The sequence below is a fragment of the Lissotriton helveticus genome, chromosome 1_2 (genome assembly GCF_964261635.1).
Source record: "Lissotriton helveticus chromosome 1_2, aLisHel1.1, whole genome shotgun sequence".
Taxonomy (NCBI): Eukaryota; Metazoa; Chordata; class Amphibia; order Caudata; family Salamandridae; genus Lissotriton; species Lissotriton helveticus.
This window is the reverse complement of record NC_136058.1, coordinates 225,070,495-225,089,693: the sequence shown is the minus strand read 5'-3', so window position 1 is coordinate 225,089,693 and position 19,199 is coordinate 225,070,495.

The window sequence follows — 19,199 nt, the reverse complement described above, 5'->3', positions numbered from 1 at the left end:
CTGCGTCACAATATAATCAATGTATGCAAGTGGTTAGGTCAACCTTACTTGTTTCTCAGTAACACATTCATCAATAACGTCCGAGCTTCATGCTTAAATCTCTGAATCCCGAACCGTTGTGGGGACACCACCCTGTAGTAATCTCTCTGCGATTTGCCTAGGACAGAGGCACAGACAAAACTTTTTGCAGTGGGATCTCCTCTGCTATGTTTTTTAGTCCTTCTCTTCTTGGGAGTTGTGGTGTACTTGTTGGGGGAGTTAGAGAAGGCTCAATCCCTTGTCTCTTTTGATTGTGATTTAATTTGTTTAAATTAACAGCTATTAAAAACTGATTATGAAATGAGATTTCATTCTATGACCATTCAAACTGTGGCTTTAGATAAATGTTTTCCAGGATTAATCATTATCATATGTGCGTCATTGGTGTCTTAAGGTATATGTATTTAATGGTAACTGTGTGTTGGTGATCAATTCGGCACGCATTTGTCATTTCTTTATTCCAGGTCCTCATGCGTTTAATGTCTCACATTCTCTAATTATCCAAGTCCCTGATAGCTCAACAAAAATATCCATTGAAGGACCAAGGTTTAATAATTAGGATAGTAAATACTTTAAAAAGTAAGAAAGGTTATATGTTTATAGGCACGTTGGTGATGGTGATTTGAAATGTTTTAGTAAGATGAAATTTTGTTAAAGCTTTCCGCTGCATCAATAGTCATGGTAAACAGTGCTAAAATCTCACAGATGGCTTTGAAGCTGATTTGATCTGAGCCAGAATGTCTCTATTCACAGCACAAGTGTTAGATCTAAATTTATATTGCAACTGCAATGATTTGTTTGCTGACAACTTTGCAGTTGCTTGACAAACTAATGCAAAATGTATATTGCTTCTGCAAGTAAAGTTTTTTTCAGAACTACGTTACGGAGACCAAGCAAAAAAAGGTTGCATGGTGAAATATCGTGAACAACAATATTGTGACACTAGAATATTGTGTCAAATAGTTTGTCTATCAAAGTATCGAGACTGAAAACTTTGTATGCAAATTAACAAAATATCACATCAAAACTATATATATATATATATATATATATATATATATTTATATATTGTTCTAAACTGTGAATTGGAAATTTGTAAGCACAGTACATTGAGCATTTAAAGGACTCGTGACCAGCAACCGGCCAACTGGCACCAAGATGAAAACCCTCCCCCACAACATGACTGCCCCCCTTACCCTGACAGGCGGCATAATTACAAGTTGCCTCGCAGTGAGGCTTCCTTGCTACTTCACCTTCTACCATTACTACCTCTCAGTTATGTGGCTCCCATATACTCCAGTCAGGGGCACTGTTGCCCCATGTATGATGTATTCAGTAGTTCGTCCGTCATTTGTTTGCATAGCACTTTTCACCCTAAGTGGGATGGGTATGCCCCGATGTGGGTCGCTTGCTCACTGTGCCACTGGATTCAAGCTAGCCTGGCTGATGAAGGGTACTACAGAGAAACTTGTCCATGGATGTTTGTTTCCAGTCCAGGGAGGACCTGGCTTGGCAGTTCAGTCTGGACTGTTCCCAGGAGGCACAGGGTCAAGACTGATATGCATATGGCTGGGTCAAACTGGGGTGGCATAGTGAACAAAAGAACAATCGATGTAAGCCAGATCTCTTGCCTGGGGGTGAATGCATGATTTATTCAGCATTCCATCCATCATTTGTTTGCATAGCACTTTTCACCCTAAGTGGGATGGATTTGCCCAGAAGTGGGTCCCTTGCTTACTGTGCCACAGGATGCAAGCTAACCTGGCTGATGAAGGGTAATACCCAGAAACTGGTCCCAGGATGCTTGTTTCCGCTCCAGGGAGGACCTGGCTTAGCAGTTCCCTCTGGACTGTTCCCATGAGGCACAAGGTCAAGACTGATTTGCATATGGCTGGGTCTAAACTGGGGTGGCATGGTGAGCAAAAGAACAATGGATTTAACCCAGATCTCTTGACTGGGGGTGAATCTATGATTTATTCAGCATTCCGTCCATCATTTGTTTGTGTAGCACTTTCCACCCTAAGTGGGATGGGTTTGCCCAGACATGGGTCCCTTGCTCACTGTGCCACTGGATTCAAGCTAGCCTGGCAGATGAAGGGTAATACCCAGAAACCAGTCCCAGGATGCTTCTTTCCGTTCCAGGGAGGGTCTGGCTGCACAGTTCGGTCTGGACTGTTCCTATTAGGCACAGGGTCAAGACTGATTTGCATTTGGCTGGGTCTAAACTGGGTTGGCATGTCAGAAAAGAACGATGGATTTAACCCAGATCTCTTGGCTGGGGATGAATGTATGATTTATTCAACATTCCGTCAGTCATTTGTTTGCGTGGCACTTTTCACCCTGAATGGGATGGGTATGCGCAGATGTGGGTCATTTGCTCACTGTGCCATTGGATTCAAGCTAGCCTGGCTGATGAAGGGTACTACCGAGAAACTGGTCCGTGGATGCTTGTTTCCGGTCCAGTGAGGACCTGGCTTAGCAGTTCCGTCTGGACTGTTCCCAGGAGGCACAGGGTCAAGACTGATTTGCATATGGCTGGGTCTAAACTGGGGTGGCATGGTGAGCAAAAGAACAATGGATTTAACCCAGATCGCTTGACTGGGGGTGAATGTATGATTTATTAAGCATTCTGTCCATCATTTGTTTGCATAGCACTTTTCAGCCTAAGTGGGATGGGTATGCCCCGACGTGGGTCCCTTGCTCACTGTGCCACTGCATTCAAGCTAGCCTGGCTTATGAAGGGTAATACCCAGAAACCAGTCTCAGGATGCTTCTATCCGGTCCAGGGAGGGCCTGGCTTGGCAGTTCGGTCTGGACTGTTCTCATGAGACACAGGGTCAAGACTGATTTGCATATTGCCGGGTCTAAACTGGGGTGGCAAGGTGAGCAAAAGAACGATGGATTTAACCCAGATCTCTTGACTGGGGGTGAATGTATGATTTATTCAGCATTCCGTCCATCATTTGTTTGTGTAGCACTTTTCACCCTAAGTGGGATGGGTTTGCCCAGACGTGGGTCCCTTGTTCACTGTGCCACTGGATTCAAGCTAGCCTGGCAGGTGAAAGGTAATACCCAGAAACCAGTCCCAGGATGCTTCTTTCCGTTCCAGGGAGGGTCTGGCTGCACAGTTCGGTCTGGACTGTTCCTATTAGGCACAGGGTCAAGATTGATTTGCATACGGCTGGGTCTAAACTGGGGTGGCATGTGAGAAAAGAACGATGGATTTAACCCAGATCTCTTGGCTGGGGATGAATGTATTATTTATTCAACATTCCGTCCGTCATTTGTTTGCGTGGCTCTTTTCACCCTGAATGGGATGGGTATGCCCAGATGTGGGTCATTTGCTCACTGTGCCATTGGATTCAAGCTAGCCTGGCTGATGAAGGGTACTACCGAGAAACTGGTCCGTGGATGCTTGTTTCCGGTCCAGCGAGGACCTGGCTTAGCAGTTCCGTCTGGACTGTTCCCATGAGGCACAGGGTCAAGACTGATTTGCATATGGCTGGGTCTAAACTGGGGTGGCATGGTGAGCAAAAGAACAATGGATTTAACCCAGATCGCTTGACTGGGGGTGAATGTATGATTTATTAAGCATTCTGTCCATCATTTGTTTGCATAGCACTTTTCAGCCTAAGTGGGATGGGTATGCCTTGACGTGGGTCCCTTGCTCACTGTGCCACTGCATTCAAGCTAGCCTGGCTGATGAAGGGTAATACCCAGAAACCGGTCTCAGGATGCTTCTATCCGGTCCAGGGAGGGCCTGGCTTGGCAGTTCGGTCTGGACTGTTCTCATGAGACACAGGGTCAAGACTGATTTGCATATTGCCGGGTCTAAATTGGGGTGGCATGGTGAGCAAAAGAACGATGGATTTAACCCAGATCTCTTGACTGGGGGTGAATGTATGATTTATTCAGCATTCCGTCCATCATTTCTTTGCGTAGCACCATCCATACCACTACGGCCGAGGTCCTTTCACTGGAGAGAGCACCCCTCGGTCACAGGCAACTGCATTTATTTTATTTTTATTTTAAGCTCTTTTATAGCGCAGGAATTCGACCTCCGAAGAGGTATCTCCGCGCTTTTGTTCTTTCCGTGTGCTGAGCCAGACAGAGACATCTGTATGACATTGGTAAGAGGCTACTAGATGGAGAATAGGTGCGTCTTCAGGCATTTCCTAAACGCAGGCAGATTAGAGTTTAGCCTAAGAGTGAGAGGCAGAGAGTTCCAGAGAGTGGGGCCTTTATATGATAGGGCTCGGCCTCCCTGTCTCTCTCTTTTAATCCTAGGGATCTGGAGCAAGGCTTGATTTTTGGAGTGTAGGGTTCGACCTGGTTCATAAGATTTAAAGATTTCCGTTAGGTACCTGGGGCCAGATCCGAACAGACATTTATGAATGATGCAGCAGATCTTAAATTTCACTCTCTGGCGAATGGGTAGCCAGTGTAGCTTATTTAGCAGCGGACGAGAGGGGGATCTGGCTGGAGCATTTAAGATCAGCCTAGCAGCCGTGTTCTGAGCTACTTGTAGCCTGCCTAGCTGTTCCTCATTAGCAGATATGAGCAGCCCATTGCAGTAATCCAGCCTGCTGATTACTAGGGTCTGCACTAGTGTTTTTCGATGATGGTCTGCTAAGTAGGGGAAGACTCTCCACAATAAGCCAATCACCCTCATGCAGGTTCCTGTAACCTGTGTGGCATGATCTTTAAGTACCAAGGATTGATCAAGCTTAACACCTAGGTTTTTTACAGTTTCTTTTGGGCATGGGGCCATACCTAATTCAGGAGGCCACCACTCAGGTGACCAGAGGAGTGGGGCGTCTCCAAAGAGCATGACCTCCGTTTTGCCTACATTACACTGCAGGCAATTGGAGGTCATCCATCCGGCTATCGCTCTCATTCCTGCAGCAAAAGAGCTTTTTACTGTTGGTGTCATATTCTGGAAAGGGAATAGTAGCTGGGTGTCATCAGCATAAGATATTGGTGTGAACCCAAGTTCTCTCACAATTTTCGCCAGGGGGGCCACATACACATTAGGATAAGCATTCCAACAAGGGTGCCAATTCCTTTCAAGCCTGAAGATCAGATTCTCCTCATCCTAAGGATTATATTAACTATACACATCGCCCATGTGTGGTGAAAGCACCCGAGCAATGGCCTCCAGTGCCTCCAGCAGAATTCCATCCCTATCCTTTAGACCCTGGTTCAACCGCTGTCCCTCATCTCATCTTGCAAGCCAGGTCAATAACTTTAAAATTCACTAAATACATAAACGCGCCCATGCTTTGCCTGAAAATGGGTCCTAGCCTTCTGATGTGACAACAACCAGTATTCAGTATTCATTCCAGGTCTTCTCAAACTCAGCCACCAGATTTGGCGTTGGGCTAGCAATGAACCTCTGACTCAACACATTTCTTCTCTAGAGCCACACATTCTCACACTCTTTCCCTCTTCTTACCAGTAGTATGGGAAAATCAGGTGTCCCTGTATCACCGTCTTGTAGGCCTCTAGTGGTACCACTCCAGAGAACAATGTTCTCTTATATTCATTAAAATGCCTCACAGTCTCCAATTCCAACTGTGTTCTAGTGCACCAACCCAGGAGCTCCTAGGTAATTTGGACCAGATGTATCAAGCCTTTTACCAGTTGCAAACTGCCCGATTCGCAGAATCAACCCATTTGCGAATAGTAAAAAACCTTTTCAGATGTATCATCCCAAGAGATATTTACATTTTTGAGATTATCTTTTTTGCAAATGCATTTAGGGAATTGCAATTTGCAATTTCCTAAATGCAACGCGGGAAGCAGGTAACAATTGTGACCTTGCTTTAAGGAATCGCAAAATACCACCAACTTCAAGTTGGTCATAATATGCAAATTCCTAGAAAAATGCTATTTTTTGCATTTTTCTAAGTAAGTGCCATGTGGCACACACATATTCCCTTAGGACATCTATGTGCACCACATGTTCACACTTACCTTTTTTGGGGGGTTGCAGCAAGATGGCCTTTTGGCCGTCTATCACCTTTGTAATTGGATTCACAATTTGAGATTACCAATTTGGTAATAGCAAATAGCAAATGCCTTCCCATTCAATCCCATTCATTCCTATTGGCCTCTAGCAAGTAGTGAGAGAGGTGATGATTTTGGGGTCCTCCCTAACCTAGGGGAAGAACCAAGCAGGTGCTTTGAACACATAGAGCACATCATGCTGAACGATTCTGTGGTGATCCTCCCATCCTCCTAGGACCACCCCAAGTACAGTAACGGGCAAAAATACAATCCCAACCAAAGGCCCTGCAAAGCATTATGGGACGAGATTCTAGAGTACAGTGAATATTATTCCACCACAAGTCTGCCAACTACGTAGAGCCATGAAACATCACCAGGTATGTGTCCACCCATGGCAGCATCTGGAACTGGGTCACCCTGTCCATGTTCCCGCTCAAGTTAAGGTTCCCTCAAGGATCATGAGGACATCCTGTGCTGCCACCAGCCAGTCTCCCATTCATGTAAGACCATCCGTTTGTAGGCCAGGTGGAAGGAGACCATGGTAAGAGGGAGCCCATTCTAAGGTCCAGATGCAACAACCATGCACCCATTTGGAGAGACCCACGTCTTCACCAACTGGAATGGGATTGACCTGTGAAGCTAAATCCCTACTCCCCTGGAACCCATGGTGAATCCTGCATTTGCCACCAATTGAAAGGGCCCTCCATTAAAGAACCAACATCTATTCCAGGCTGAACAAAACTTTGCCCACCATTGGCACTGTCAAACTGTTGAACAACCCCACACCAGCAAACAAATACCCCCCTCCCCACATCCTCTTCTGGTGAGCTCAAACCAGCCCATTCGAAAGCTCAATGTTTCCAGCTTCATGCATTTCCTGGCCCTTGCCCATGTCAAAATTATCTTGGAATAAAATATTGTCAAAGAAAAAAAAGGAAATCATAATAAATCCAAAGCATTATAAGTAATCTGTGTAAAACATTACACTGGAAAATAATATACTCATTATTGCCATGCTACCGTAGAAAATCGCTGGCGACTGCGTCAGTTGATCGTTCCTTTTCAAAAGAAGGGCGCTCAAGTTTTTCTTCTTCAGCCATCTACGTTAAAGATTGTATATAAAGGGCAGAATCGGTTCTTCACAGCTGAGGCCCCAGCGAAGGAGTATTTGAACTCATTAGCACGAGGAAAAAAGTTATAAACTTTGAATATATATCTTGCTATATGGTTTTTACCTCATGCCTCATTTTTTTAGGTTGATGGATACGCCCAAACTTGAGAGGTGTTCTCACACACATCAACGGGGCGATAGGCCCCTTTGCCTTAGTATTGGGGGAGGGTCACAGGGGTTGGGGGGTGGGTGTGCTGGGGGAGGTGGAGGGTTTGGGGGCACACGGGGGGTGTGCCGGGGAGAAAAAGGGGAAAAGTTCAGTCAAAGCCATAGAATGTCAAGTCTAAATATATTGTTTTTTCTTTTTTTGGTGCAATTGTGTAATGAACTTACTTAGTACTGATGGCTAGTTATAATTTGCGTATGTGTTCATTTAATGTATGTGGCCTTAACAATATTCACAAGCGAAAACGTGTGATGTATGAGATCCGCTTGATTCAACCGGATATAATATGTCTCCAGGAGACGCATATACCTTGGGCAAATAGAAAAGTTTTGAATGATCTTGGGTATATAGTACTGGCGGCCTCACAACAATCTACTATGAATCGAGGAGTGGCTATACTGGGGCGCCAGTCCATAGTAGCAACAGGGAAAATTAAAGTGGATAGTCTAGGACGCTGGGCAATTGTTGAGTGTGTCATAGGGAATGTTGTTGCTACAATATGTACAGTATATGGATCTAATATCAATGACACTGCAGTGATAGAATTTTTGAACGTAGAGCTGGCTCTCTGGGGTACTCCACTATTTCTACTTGGTGATTTTAATATTCATGGGGAGTTGAATACCTGGGACTTGAGGTTTAGTGGATATTTAGGTAGGAAGCCCAAGGTATTTAAAGAATTACGGCAACTACTACGTCAACATGGGTTGATCAATGGGTGGCCTTTGGCAAATCCGAGGGATCCAGGCTTTACTTTTTTTTTCTTCGCCACATAAGAAATGTATGCATCTAGATTATATTTTTCTACCTAGGCATATGGCAGTAGGATCCCGAATGTTTGTAATGGCACGTATTACATCTGACCATGCTCCGATTGTTATTGACTTGCCCCTGCTTAAATTCCAGCCTGTACTAAGGTCTTTCACATTTAATAAGAAACTTCTCTCAGATGAAAACTATCTGCAGCAAGTTTTAGATTGGGCTCAACAGTTTTTTGATGTTAACAGGGGCTCTACCTCATATGCAATGGTATGGGATTGCTTTAAGGCAGGATTGCATGGTGAAACTTGTAGTTACGGCTGGAGTCTTCAAAAGGAAGGAAAAAACATAATGGCGCAACTTTTGCATGATTTAACAAATGCAGAACACGACTTAACACATGATATTAGCTTACACCAAGATAGTAGTGCCACACAAGATAAAGTTGCAAAATGCAAGGCCAAGATTAATGGGGTGTGGAGCCAAGACATAGCATGCCAATATAAAATTCATTGCGCTGAGAGGTATGAATACGGGGAGAACGTGGGAAGATGTCTAGCTCAAAGAATGCGGGGGCGTCAGACAGCACAGCGTATAACTTCTATAGAAAATAGTCAAGGTATTCTAGTAGAGTCATCATAGGGTATTCTTCAGGTATTTCACGACTACTATACAGATCTTTATACCCAAGAAAATGTTTCTTCTGATTTAATTGATCAGTATATAGATAAACGGGACTTAACTCAATTAGACTCTGTGCACAAAGACGTGCTAGAGTTACCAATTACAATGCAAGAACTCAAGATTGCCCTTAAGGAACTGGCTGTGGGGAAGGCTACCGGCCCGATAAACTTCCTTTAGAGGTATACCATGTGCTATTCCCTATTATTAAAGATGACATGTTGGCGACGTTTATAAATGCCCAAAATGGAAATCCACCTCCATCATGGGACGATGCAAGTATAATTGTATTTAAAAAAAAAAAAGATAAGCCTTCGCATCTTCCTGGGTCATATCGACCTATTTCACTTATTAATGTAGATGCGAAACTATATTCTAAAATTCTGGCGAATCGGCTGATTCAAGTTGTATCGACACTTGTTTCTGAACAACAGCACGGTTTTCTTCCAGGTCGTAGCACGATTAATCACAACCATCGTGTTATTGCAGCTCTAGATTATGCTACTGCAAATCGTATAAACGTTGGGTGGTTTTATGGGCGATTTTGGGAAAAATGGGGTTTGGAGCATGATGTATATATGCTCTACAAGTTATGTATAGACATCCAAAGGCCAAGATATGCTTGTCAGGCCAAGAATCGGTAGCTGTTAACATTACTCGGGGCACACGGCAGGGGTGCCCATGCTCACCATTACTATTTGCCATGTACATAGAACCACTTTTAAAGACGTTGATGTCATCCCAACATATACAATCTATGGCTTTACCAGGGGGTAATACACGCGTATTAGCTTACGCTGACGACGACGCTGTCATAACATCTGATCCAGAATCTACATTATGTGAAATTGAAAACCTGACTCACGAATTTGGTAATGTGTCAGGGTATAAGCTCAATATCCAGAAAACACAGGTTATTTGTTCAGCAGGACTTTGCCATAATGACAGTCGGGTTACCTCGGAGGCTAAATACCTGGGCATTAAAATTAGATTATCGCTTCAAGAGTTAGTTATGGTGAACTGGTCAGATATATTGTAATCGGTTAGAAACCAACTTGAGAAAATCAAATGTTTACATTTGTCGTTGGTTGGGAGACGCAACGTACTAAAAATGTTCATTTTGCCAAAAGTTTTATATTACTTTCGGTCGGTACCATTGGAGATACCTGTACTACAACAGAGGAAATTACAATCTATAGCTGATAGATTCTTATGGGGCTGAAAATCTGCACGAAGGGCTTCTAAATTTATGACACTACCAATCTTACGCGGGGATGGGGAGTTCCAAATTTTGCATTATATTATTTGGCGTGTCTTATGCAGAATATTAAATATTTTGCGATTGGTGGAACTCCGCCTATATTTGAGAGCCCTGACATTTTTTCCCTTTTACTTGGCCCACAATCTCGACAAATGCTGCTTCGCTTTTTAGAACCCAGCTACTATAAAAGAACTAGATTTAAATTAGTATTGTCTGCCTTTAAAGGATGGCGATCAATACGGAAGCTTATCTCCCTTGGACGTATTAACTTTTATACGCCTTGTAATTCTATAGAATTGCTCCCGCCAATATTCTGGGATCGTACAATGTGTACATGGGGGGAAAAAGGTATGATAGCTATAGGCACTATGGTTAAGGGTGGTACAATCGCTACATTTCAGGAGTTAAAAGATATGTATAGTCTCTCTCAACATGACTTTTTTAAGTATTTACAAATACGCGATTTTATTCTTAAGCATCCAAATGCTCTACCGCTTTGTCCTAATGACTTTATTGAAATACTTAAAAAACCATCAAGTATAGGGACTCTATATAATCATCCGTTGGATATACAACAAGACGATATGGGATTGCAGGAGTCTAAATGGTGTATTAGATTGGGTACATTGGCAGTACCTTTTCAAGAGTCAATTTATACAGCTGCTAAAAGTATATTGTCTGCCAATTTATACTCACAGCATTACAAAACCTTATTTAATCTTTATCATACACCGCTTAAAATGTTGAAATGGGGTAATGCTAATAATGAGAAATGTTATAGGTGCCAATCTGATCAGGCAGATATTGTGCATATATTTTCAGATTGCTCAGTGCTAAAACCTTTTTTTATATCTATAGAAACATTTCTGGCTCATATTACAAAGTGTGAAGTGACAATCTCAAAAGAGATGATTATTTTTGGTTTATGCAATGATAACAATTTGTTTCCGGGGTATCAAAAAAACAGATATGTTTTATTTATGGCTATGGCGGTAGCTCGCCTATGTATATCTTCAATGTAGTTGAAGCCAGAAGCACCTGTATATGAAATGTGGCGAGCAAAGTTTTATAATGTTTTTTATTTAGAATTTAATCTTTATCGGATTAAATCACTTAGGAAAATGCAAAAGGGGTATAAAATATGGCAGGCAATGATAGACCATTTAGGTCCCTAAAAAATGACTTTTTTCTTTTTTTTCGGTTATATATGGTGGTACCGTTGTCTATATAGTATTTTTGATATTGCTTTTATTCACTGTTTCTTATCTTTCTTGTTTTTGATTATCTTTGATTGTGTACTTGCACCATAAGTTTGTTTGCTTATTCGTTGTCTGGAAATGATATAATGACTTTGTATGTTTTTGTTTTTTCTTCTCTATGTGGTCTTGAACTGAACCAATAAAAAAAAAAAAGGAAAATAATATACTCAAAACAATAGTTCTAACAAGTAATGTGTATATAATACACATATATATATTAAAAAGGCAGACGCTTCGGCATGGTGGATGACGCGTTTCGCCTAACAAATGGGCTTGTTCACATGACGAGACTCTCGCAGTTTTTAAACACATTTTTTTCTCCAATCATTGTGTCACATGTTTTAGTGAAAATAAAAGAAATACTTTATATGTAGACCCATTTGATATTCAGTGAATTTCATATTTTGAAAAGGCAATACAATTGGTATAGCTTTTATAATTACTGGATGAATCCCAGATAAAATCTAAATAACAAAGTGCAGCGTACATAAAAATAATCATGGAAAAATGTTTAGTACTGGTTTAAATACAGAAACAGGTCAAGTGCAAAATTGGCTTGTTAAAAATGGTTATTAAAATACATTCATGTGAATACAAAATAGGCGTATCATTGTCATGAGAGTCACACTCGTCAATTGACTATATGAACATATATGCCTACAACTGCCCAAGGGAAATATTACATCCTGTAGTGTAGTGTTACCCACTATACTTTATATAAAGGTGACAACACTCAAAATTGCTTTCTTGTTAGATTCATGGAAGTTTCCCTTGTATCTTGCTTGTAACACTTTATTTGAATTAATCACGACCATGTTGCTTTGGTAGCTGCTGATCTTTGTGTAAACACCATATGGGAATATACTTCAAAGTGCTTTTAAAAGTGCTTTCTAAAGTGTGTTTGTGCTTCAAAACTAGAAAAATAAAAAAGTAAATAATCATAATTGTACTTATTGGTCCCGATTCACAGAACTAACTTAAGACAGAATCCTAAACTTACTACTTTTGGTATTCACAGAAGTTAGGATTTTGTCTTAAGTTTGTCTTAAGACAGACTTAAGACAGACTTAAGTTATGATTTTATCTTAAGTCTGTCTTAAGTCTGTCTTAAGACAAACTTAAGACAAAATCCTAACTTCTGTGAATACCAAGAGTAGCAAGTTTAGGATTTTGTCCTAAGTTAGTTCTGTGAATCGGCCCCATTGTGATTATAAAAATCTTACAAAAAATCCGAATTTTGCTTTAAAATCAAGATTTTCAGAGGTTCTGGGGAAGATTAGGTAAATTGCTGATCATAATTACTATCATAAGCCTACTGGTTAATGGAAAGAATTTCTTCGATCGATGTTACTTTCCTGATTAGAGAAGGGGCTTTACATACTATTATTGTCACTTGTGGCTCGATTCAAGTTTTTATACAAGAACAGCAATGATTCAAGATAACCAGTCCAAATTAAGAGACACAACTCTCAGGGTAAAGATGATTGGGGACCTTGATGAGAAAACTGGGGAGTCTTAAAAAATATGTGCATATGTAAATAAATATGTAAACATTGGTGTTCTTGAAAAAGGGAGGTCTTATGTATAGACTTTCTCAAATATAATAGGTTGTTGAAATTGCTAAAATAATAATATGTCTTAACAATTTCATAAATAACCACTGAAAATATATATAAATCTAAATATTATATTATTGAACAATGTAAAATATTCCATTCCCATAAAATACAAATATTCTAAAAGACAATCCACAAAATCTAAAAAGCATTTTTCATTATAAAAAGTTGTACAACTCTTCCCCATTGTTGAGTCCATTTGGAGTGGGAGTGTCTAGTTCAAGTATGAATTTTGCCTCTAATTGTCTAAGGACTTTTTCCCTTTTCCCTCCCCTTCTCATTGGTGGAACCGCAGCTATGACATAATATTTAAGATCTTCTAGTTTGTTCCTATGAACTGCCATGAAGTGTCTAGCCACTGGGTAAGTCATATCTGAATTGACTATTGCTCTCAGATGCTGCAAAATGCGTACATGTACCTGAAGCTTTGTGCTGCCTATGTATTCAAAGTCGCATGTGCAACTCCACATGTAGACAGCAAATTCGGTACAGCATCTGTATCTGGCCTTGATTTGGTTAACTGATGTACCGTATACCGTAGTGTACTGTTATGTGTTTATTCCAAATTTACATGCTCTGCATGTATTGCTCTTAATGAAACCGTTACGTGGTGCTAGCCACATTGTACTGGGCTGGCTGGCTAAGGTTGTCAATTCAGGACTAGGCCGTACTAAGGCATTGTACATAGACTTGGATTTTCTAAATGTCAGAGCTAGGGGGATTGGGAATAACTGACTGAGTGCTGTATCCGTTTGGACTATTGGCCAGTGTTTGTTTATAATAGTCCTGATTTTCCTGTGTTGGCTACTGTATGTTGTTATAAATCTCATTGAAGTAGTTTCTGTGTTCTCAAAGGCGGAATTCCCTATTCTCTTGACTCCTGTGGTTTTGGAGCAGGCTAGTAATTCGCTCCTAGATTTAGTTCTGACTTTGGCCAAAGCTGTATTAATGACTTGGTCACTCCAGCCCCTGGCTGAGAACCTGAGCTTACTCTCATTAAAACACTCTTCAAAAAATTGATCAGTGCTACAGATTCTACACAGCCTTAAGAATTCCCCATATGGGATACTTCCTATTAAGTGGGTGGGGTGAAAACTTGACGCATGAAGTGTCGAGTTCCCCGCTGTACTCTTTCTATGCAGTGTGGTCTCAATACCTCCTTCTCGGATGCAAACATGTACATTCAAAAAATCTATGGACTTATTGTTTATTTCTGCAGTGAACTGGAGATTAAGGTTGTTCACATTGAGTTTCTGAATGTCTCTAACCATTGCCTCATGTCCCTTCCATATGAAGAATATGGAAAAAAGTAAATAATCATAATTGTACTTATTGTGATTATAAAAATCTTACAAAAAATCCGAATTTTGCTTTAAAATCAAGATTTTCAGAGGTTCTGGGGAAGATTAGGTAAATTGCTGATCATAATTACTATCATAAGCCTACTGGTTAATGGAAAGAATTTCTTCGATCGATGTTACCTTCCTGATTAGAGAAGGGGCTTTACATACTATTATTGTCACTTGTAAATGAAGCGCATATATCCTATGATGTGCACTTCCCATATGTTTTTGTATTCCACCCTGAGGACCTGCTCCTCTCACCAGCCCACATGCAAACACGCGTAGCTGGGGAGAAGCAGGCCCCCATGGCGACTCCCCTGATCTGATGGTAAACATCCTTATTGAATAAGAAGTAGAATGATGATATGTGAACCTCGGCACTCTAAATTCTCTATAGCATCAATTCATATGGGTGTATGTCTAATTCAAGGTATCAAAAAGGCCGTAATTCTGTTCTGGCTTCAGCAATTTATTATAATCATATCACAAGGAATTCACAAAATACTTTAAAACACAGTAGCAAGTTGATTGGGAATAGACAATTCGATGTTATGATTCACCCTTATTGAGTGTTGGACCTACAGCCGACACGTGTTTCGTTTCATTGAAACTTTTTTAAAGCTGCAAATAATGACATAAAAGAAAGAAAGAAGTTTTTTTTCATTGTACATGTCTATAAGCCTTGAAAACCTATCAGGAAACAGGAGAGCTACATGATGATTTTATAAAAAAGAAAGAGGAAAAGAATGGGAAGAGACAAGCTCCAGCATTAAAAAGTTTCAAGACCACACCCTGTGTGTGTATATTAATTAGAGAAAAAGTAATATAGAAAGACCACAAGCAACCCATAAAAATGACAGTGCAAAAAGGAAAAAACATCCAGTACTCATGTCCAAAGTGAGTTTAACCCATTTAAAAGTGGTGGAAGGAGAAGCATCCCAAAAAGTAAAAAAAACACCTATTCAGGTAGATACCTTCATCCATGATGAGAACACCGTCAATTTACAGAAAAATCCACGTCTTAGATAAATGGGTCATCTTATTCATAAAAATTATTTTATTGGAGAGACAAAGAAAGAAACCATAATATAGTCTAAGTAAATCAAGACTCGAAAGATAAGTAAAAAGCAAGAACCCATAATTCTTTGATAGGAGAAAGACTTGCATAAATGAAAAGATTATACCTCTATAGGTCATATTCTTCTTATAGATGGGGGAGGCAGCGTCACATGGGGGAGAAACGCTGCAGCGAGACATCGAATACCAAATAGGTGAGGCACTGGAGTTTTGAATGTGAGCTAGCGCATCCGAAATTGGATAGCACTTAGACCAGTCCAAGTCATCTCTAACACGTACCTGTTATCTTATACACAGAGTGTTAGCGTTTGGGGGAGACGAACCGTAATGCTAGACGAGCATATGGCAGCATGTTTTAAACTGGATATATATTATACTAGTTCGAGTTCTTTTTGGACTTGAACTCGGGTTTACAAAAATACTAGGCTAAAGCTTGGGGAACAAAAACATGGATATCTAATTAGTAGGATTTACTACTAGTTTTGCTAGGCATCCCTATATAGGATAGCAGGAATACCGTATGCACACACATGTAAAATCATAACAACGAATACAGATAAATATACAGTAGCACCGGTTGAGCGACTCTTTTCCCTAGATACAGCCGATTTTGAGCCCTGAGGATTCGCAGTCGGCTGGCTGCTTTCTTGTGAATGAAAATTAAAGAACTCCAATGGACTGATACTGCCCAAAAGATCCCTTATTTTCTGCGGCCTTGTTCACTTTACTTCTGTATATTTATCTGTATACGTTGTTATGATTTTACATGTGTGTGTGCATACGGTATTGCTGCTTTGAACATTTTGCTTAATCAGCTGTGCTGGTTAATCTTTGAGGGGTTACAAGGGTTTTTCCACCCACCTAGCTGCACCATCCACTCCTAGCACCCCATAACTTCTTATGCGTTCACTTATGGCAGAGCGCCCAGTGCTTCTCTCACACTTAAACCTTTCTGTGCTAGCTATCCCTATAGAGGATGCTCACATAAAATAAGATATCAAGAAAGAGGACTTCTATTGAAGATCTGCCTAATGACAATGATAAAGGAGCCACTATTGATATATATATATATATATTTGGTTCCATTAATTTGTAATGTGTCGCCTTTTTTAAAAAAAAGAAAAAAAATGTTTCTTTCTCTCATGTTTGTAGGGGCATATCATAGACCGGGAATCTTTGCGTCGAGGAAAATTGTAAGTTCTTCTAATTTATACTCTTTGATTTATGTCTGTCCTGAATATGGGACAGAACCACACAAGTAGATAACTTGGGAGGTAGTCCATTATAGAGACTTGTCCATTAATGGTTTAAATAAATGCCCAAGGAGAGTATGGATAAACGTCTAAACACCTATAAAGGCCTCAGGTTCTTTCCCTAATGGGTGCCTCATGTAATATCAATTTGGCCTGGAGATAAACAGACTTACTAAAAAGGCCTGTCTCTTATAATACTTTCTGGATGATTTCACTATACTGATAATTTCTTTATTCCTCTAACAGTATAAAAAGGACTACTTGTCATGTATCTCCAATCTAGTCGCCCCTGGTCTCCATCGACCCCACTGGTTCCGCCATTCTAATGGCATTTTGGCCCATTAAAAACCCACCCCTTTCCCGTGCACTCGCACGTCCAGAATATCAGTATGTGATTATGTGGTTGTGTAACGTTTCTACTGGTGTATTTGTTTTGTGCATTTGTTGTTTGGAAAGCACCGAATATGTAGTACTGTTTTCTTGTAATAAGTCATTGACTTGTAGTACCGAGAGTTTTGATTCACTTAGCAATAATCTGCACTCGTATTGCCTAAAAACCGTTTTCAGTGCTGGCTGCTGAGATGCCCAGAAGCGTCTGAACATTTGTCACGCTAGCTGCGCTTAGCTGTCTGCTCGCGTCGGCTAAGCGTGAAAGAGTGCACGTTTCTTCTAGAGCGTTCTGGGTGCGATCCTCAATTTAAACCGCACCCAGTGTTCTAGAAGAGGCTTCGCCTTCCACCTGACTCGAGGAAGGATCGCGTCTGGAGACTCTCCGAGGCACTTACCCTTTTGAAGATTCCAAGCAGCTTGAAGTCATCTCTACAAAGTTTCTTCGATGTTTCTTCAACCCTGAATCCTGCAAAGAAAAGAAGAAACGAATTTAAGTGCAAATCTTGCTTTTATTTTAGGCGCCCAACGCAAGAAAGACTTGAACAATTTTTTGGAACCATTTTCTCTTTTCAGCAATTCTGAAAAGAAGGAATCAAAGATATTTTAGATACTGACATTGCAAGAAGTTATTGTGGTGTTAGGAATTTTAGCAGTATTTAATTGCCTGAAACAGTATTTTCTCGGCAGAAATTGTATGCTGTTAGAAAGGCCTCAGGAAAGTAAGGTCATTGCGCATCTTGTATTTCTCCCTGTTATATTTTGTTTTGCGTACCTTGTATTTCTCCCAGTGATATTTGTTTACTTAAGAAGAGCAGGCCAAGACACAAGAGCTTGCAGAACCCCTTTAGTAGAACATAAAGAGAAAGATAAAAGTATGTCTATCATAGGAAGTTTCATGCATGTAAAAGGAGAAAAGTAGGAATTGTGTTTAACTTCACTCGTTTGTTTCTTATAGTAATCCCACATTTAGAACTACTCCACATCTTGAACTACAGGAACTACTCACCAGAGAGAAAATCTGATGACAAGAATTTCAAGACAAGACAAAGACATCCTGGACGTTTGCCAAGTCAAGACTGATCGCAGGTAGGCCTAAGGCTAAATACTCTCCAAAAGTAGCTAGGTAGAGACTTAGTTTAGGAAGTGAAAATCACAAAGTACTTGTATTTACAGCTTTGATACTTGTTGCCTCGCAGGTCGACAGCAAGAATCATCCTACCCATCAACATCCAGTACCGACCCTCCTCCCCTATTTTTAGTTTTATTTTTACTGTGAATATATAATTTCAGTAAGAGTATAGTTAGTCATTTGGGAAGTTGGTCCCTTGCGTCTCTGCGAAAATAATCTACGTCATCCCAGAGGGCTTCGCCAACAGGACAAGGTAAGGGACAACGTAGCCTGGTTTGACACTACTTAATTAAAAAAAATGTCTTTTATTAACATCAATTCTACTCAGGTTGCTCCCTATTTTTGAGACAAATTCGATATTTTTAAGAATACTTGATGCGGTTTCCCGCTTCTACAGAGTATTACGATATAGAGGTATATATCTCTATTTACATTAGTTCTTCTCTTATCTAAGAACCCATGGGTCTGTTCTCCATCGATCTGGCTTGTAGACAAACTTTTGACTGGAAAGACCTGTTTTTATAAATAAACTGTATGTGTAATCACTATACTAATAATTTTACTATTGTTCCAAAGTCTAAATAGGGCAACGGAATTTCGTTTACATATCAGTTCGATTGAGGCTCTGTTCTAATTTTCAGAGCAATCAGTGTGTTTAAAGGACATGTGATGCGGCCTCCCCCATCTATAAGAAGAATATGACCTATAGAGGTATAATCTTTTCATTTAAGCAAGTCTCTCTTATCAAAGAATTATGGGTTCTTGCTTTTTACTTATCTTTCGAGTCATGATTTAGTTAGACTCTATAATGGTTTCTTTATTTGTCTCTACAATAAGAGAATTTTTATGAATAAGATAACCCATTTATCTAAGACGTGGATTTTTCTGTAAATTGACGGTGTTCTCATCATGGATAAAGGTATCTACCTGAATAGGTGTTTTTTTACTTTTTGGGATGCTTCTCATTCCACCACTTTTAAATGGGTTAAACTCACTTTGGACATGAGTACTGGATGTTTTTTCCTTTTTGCACTGTAATTTTTATG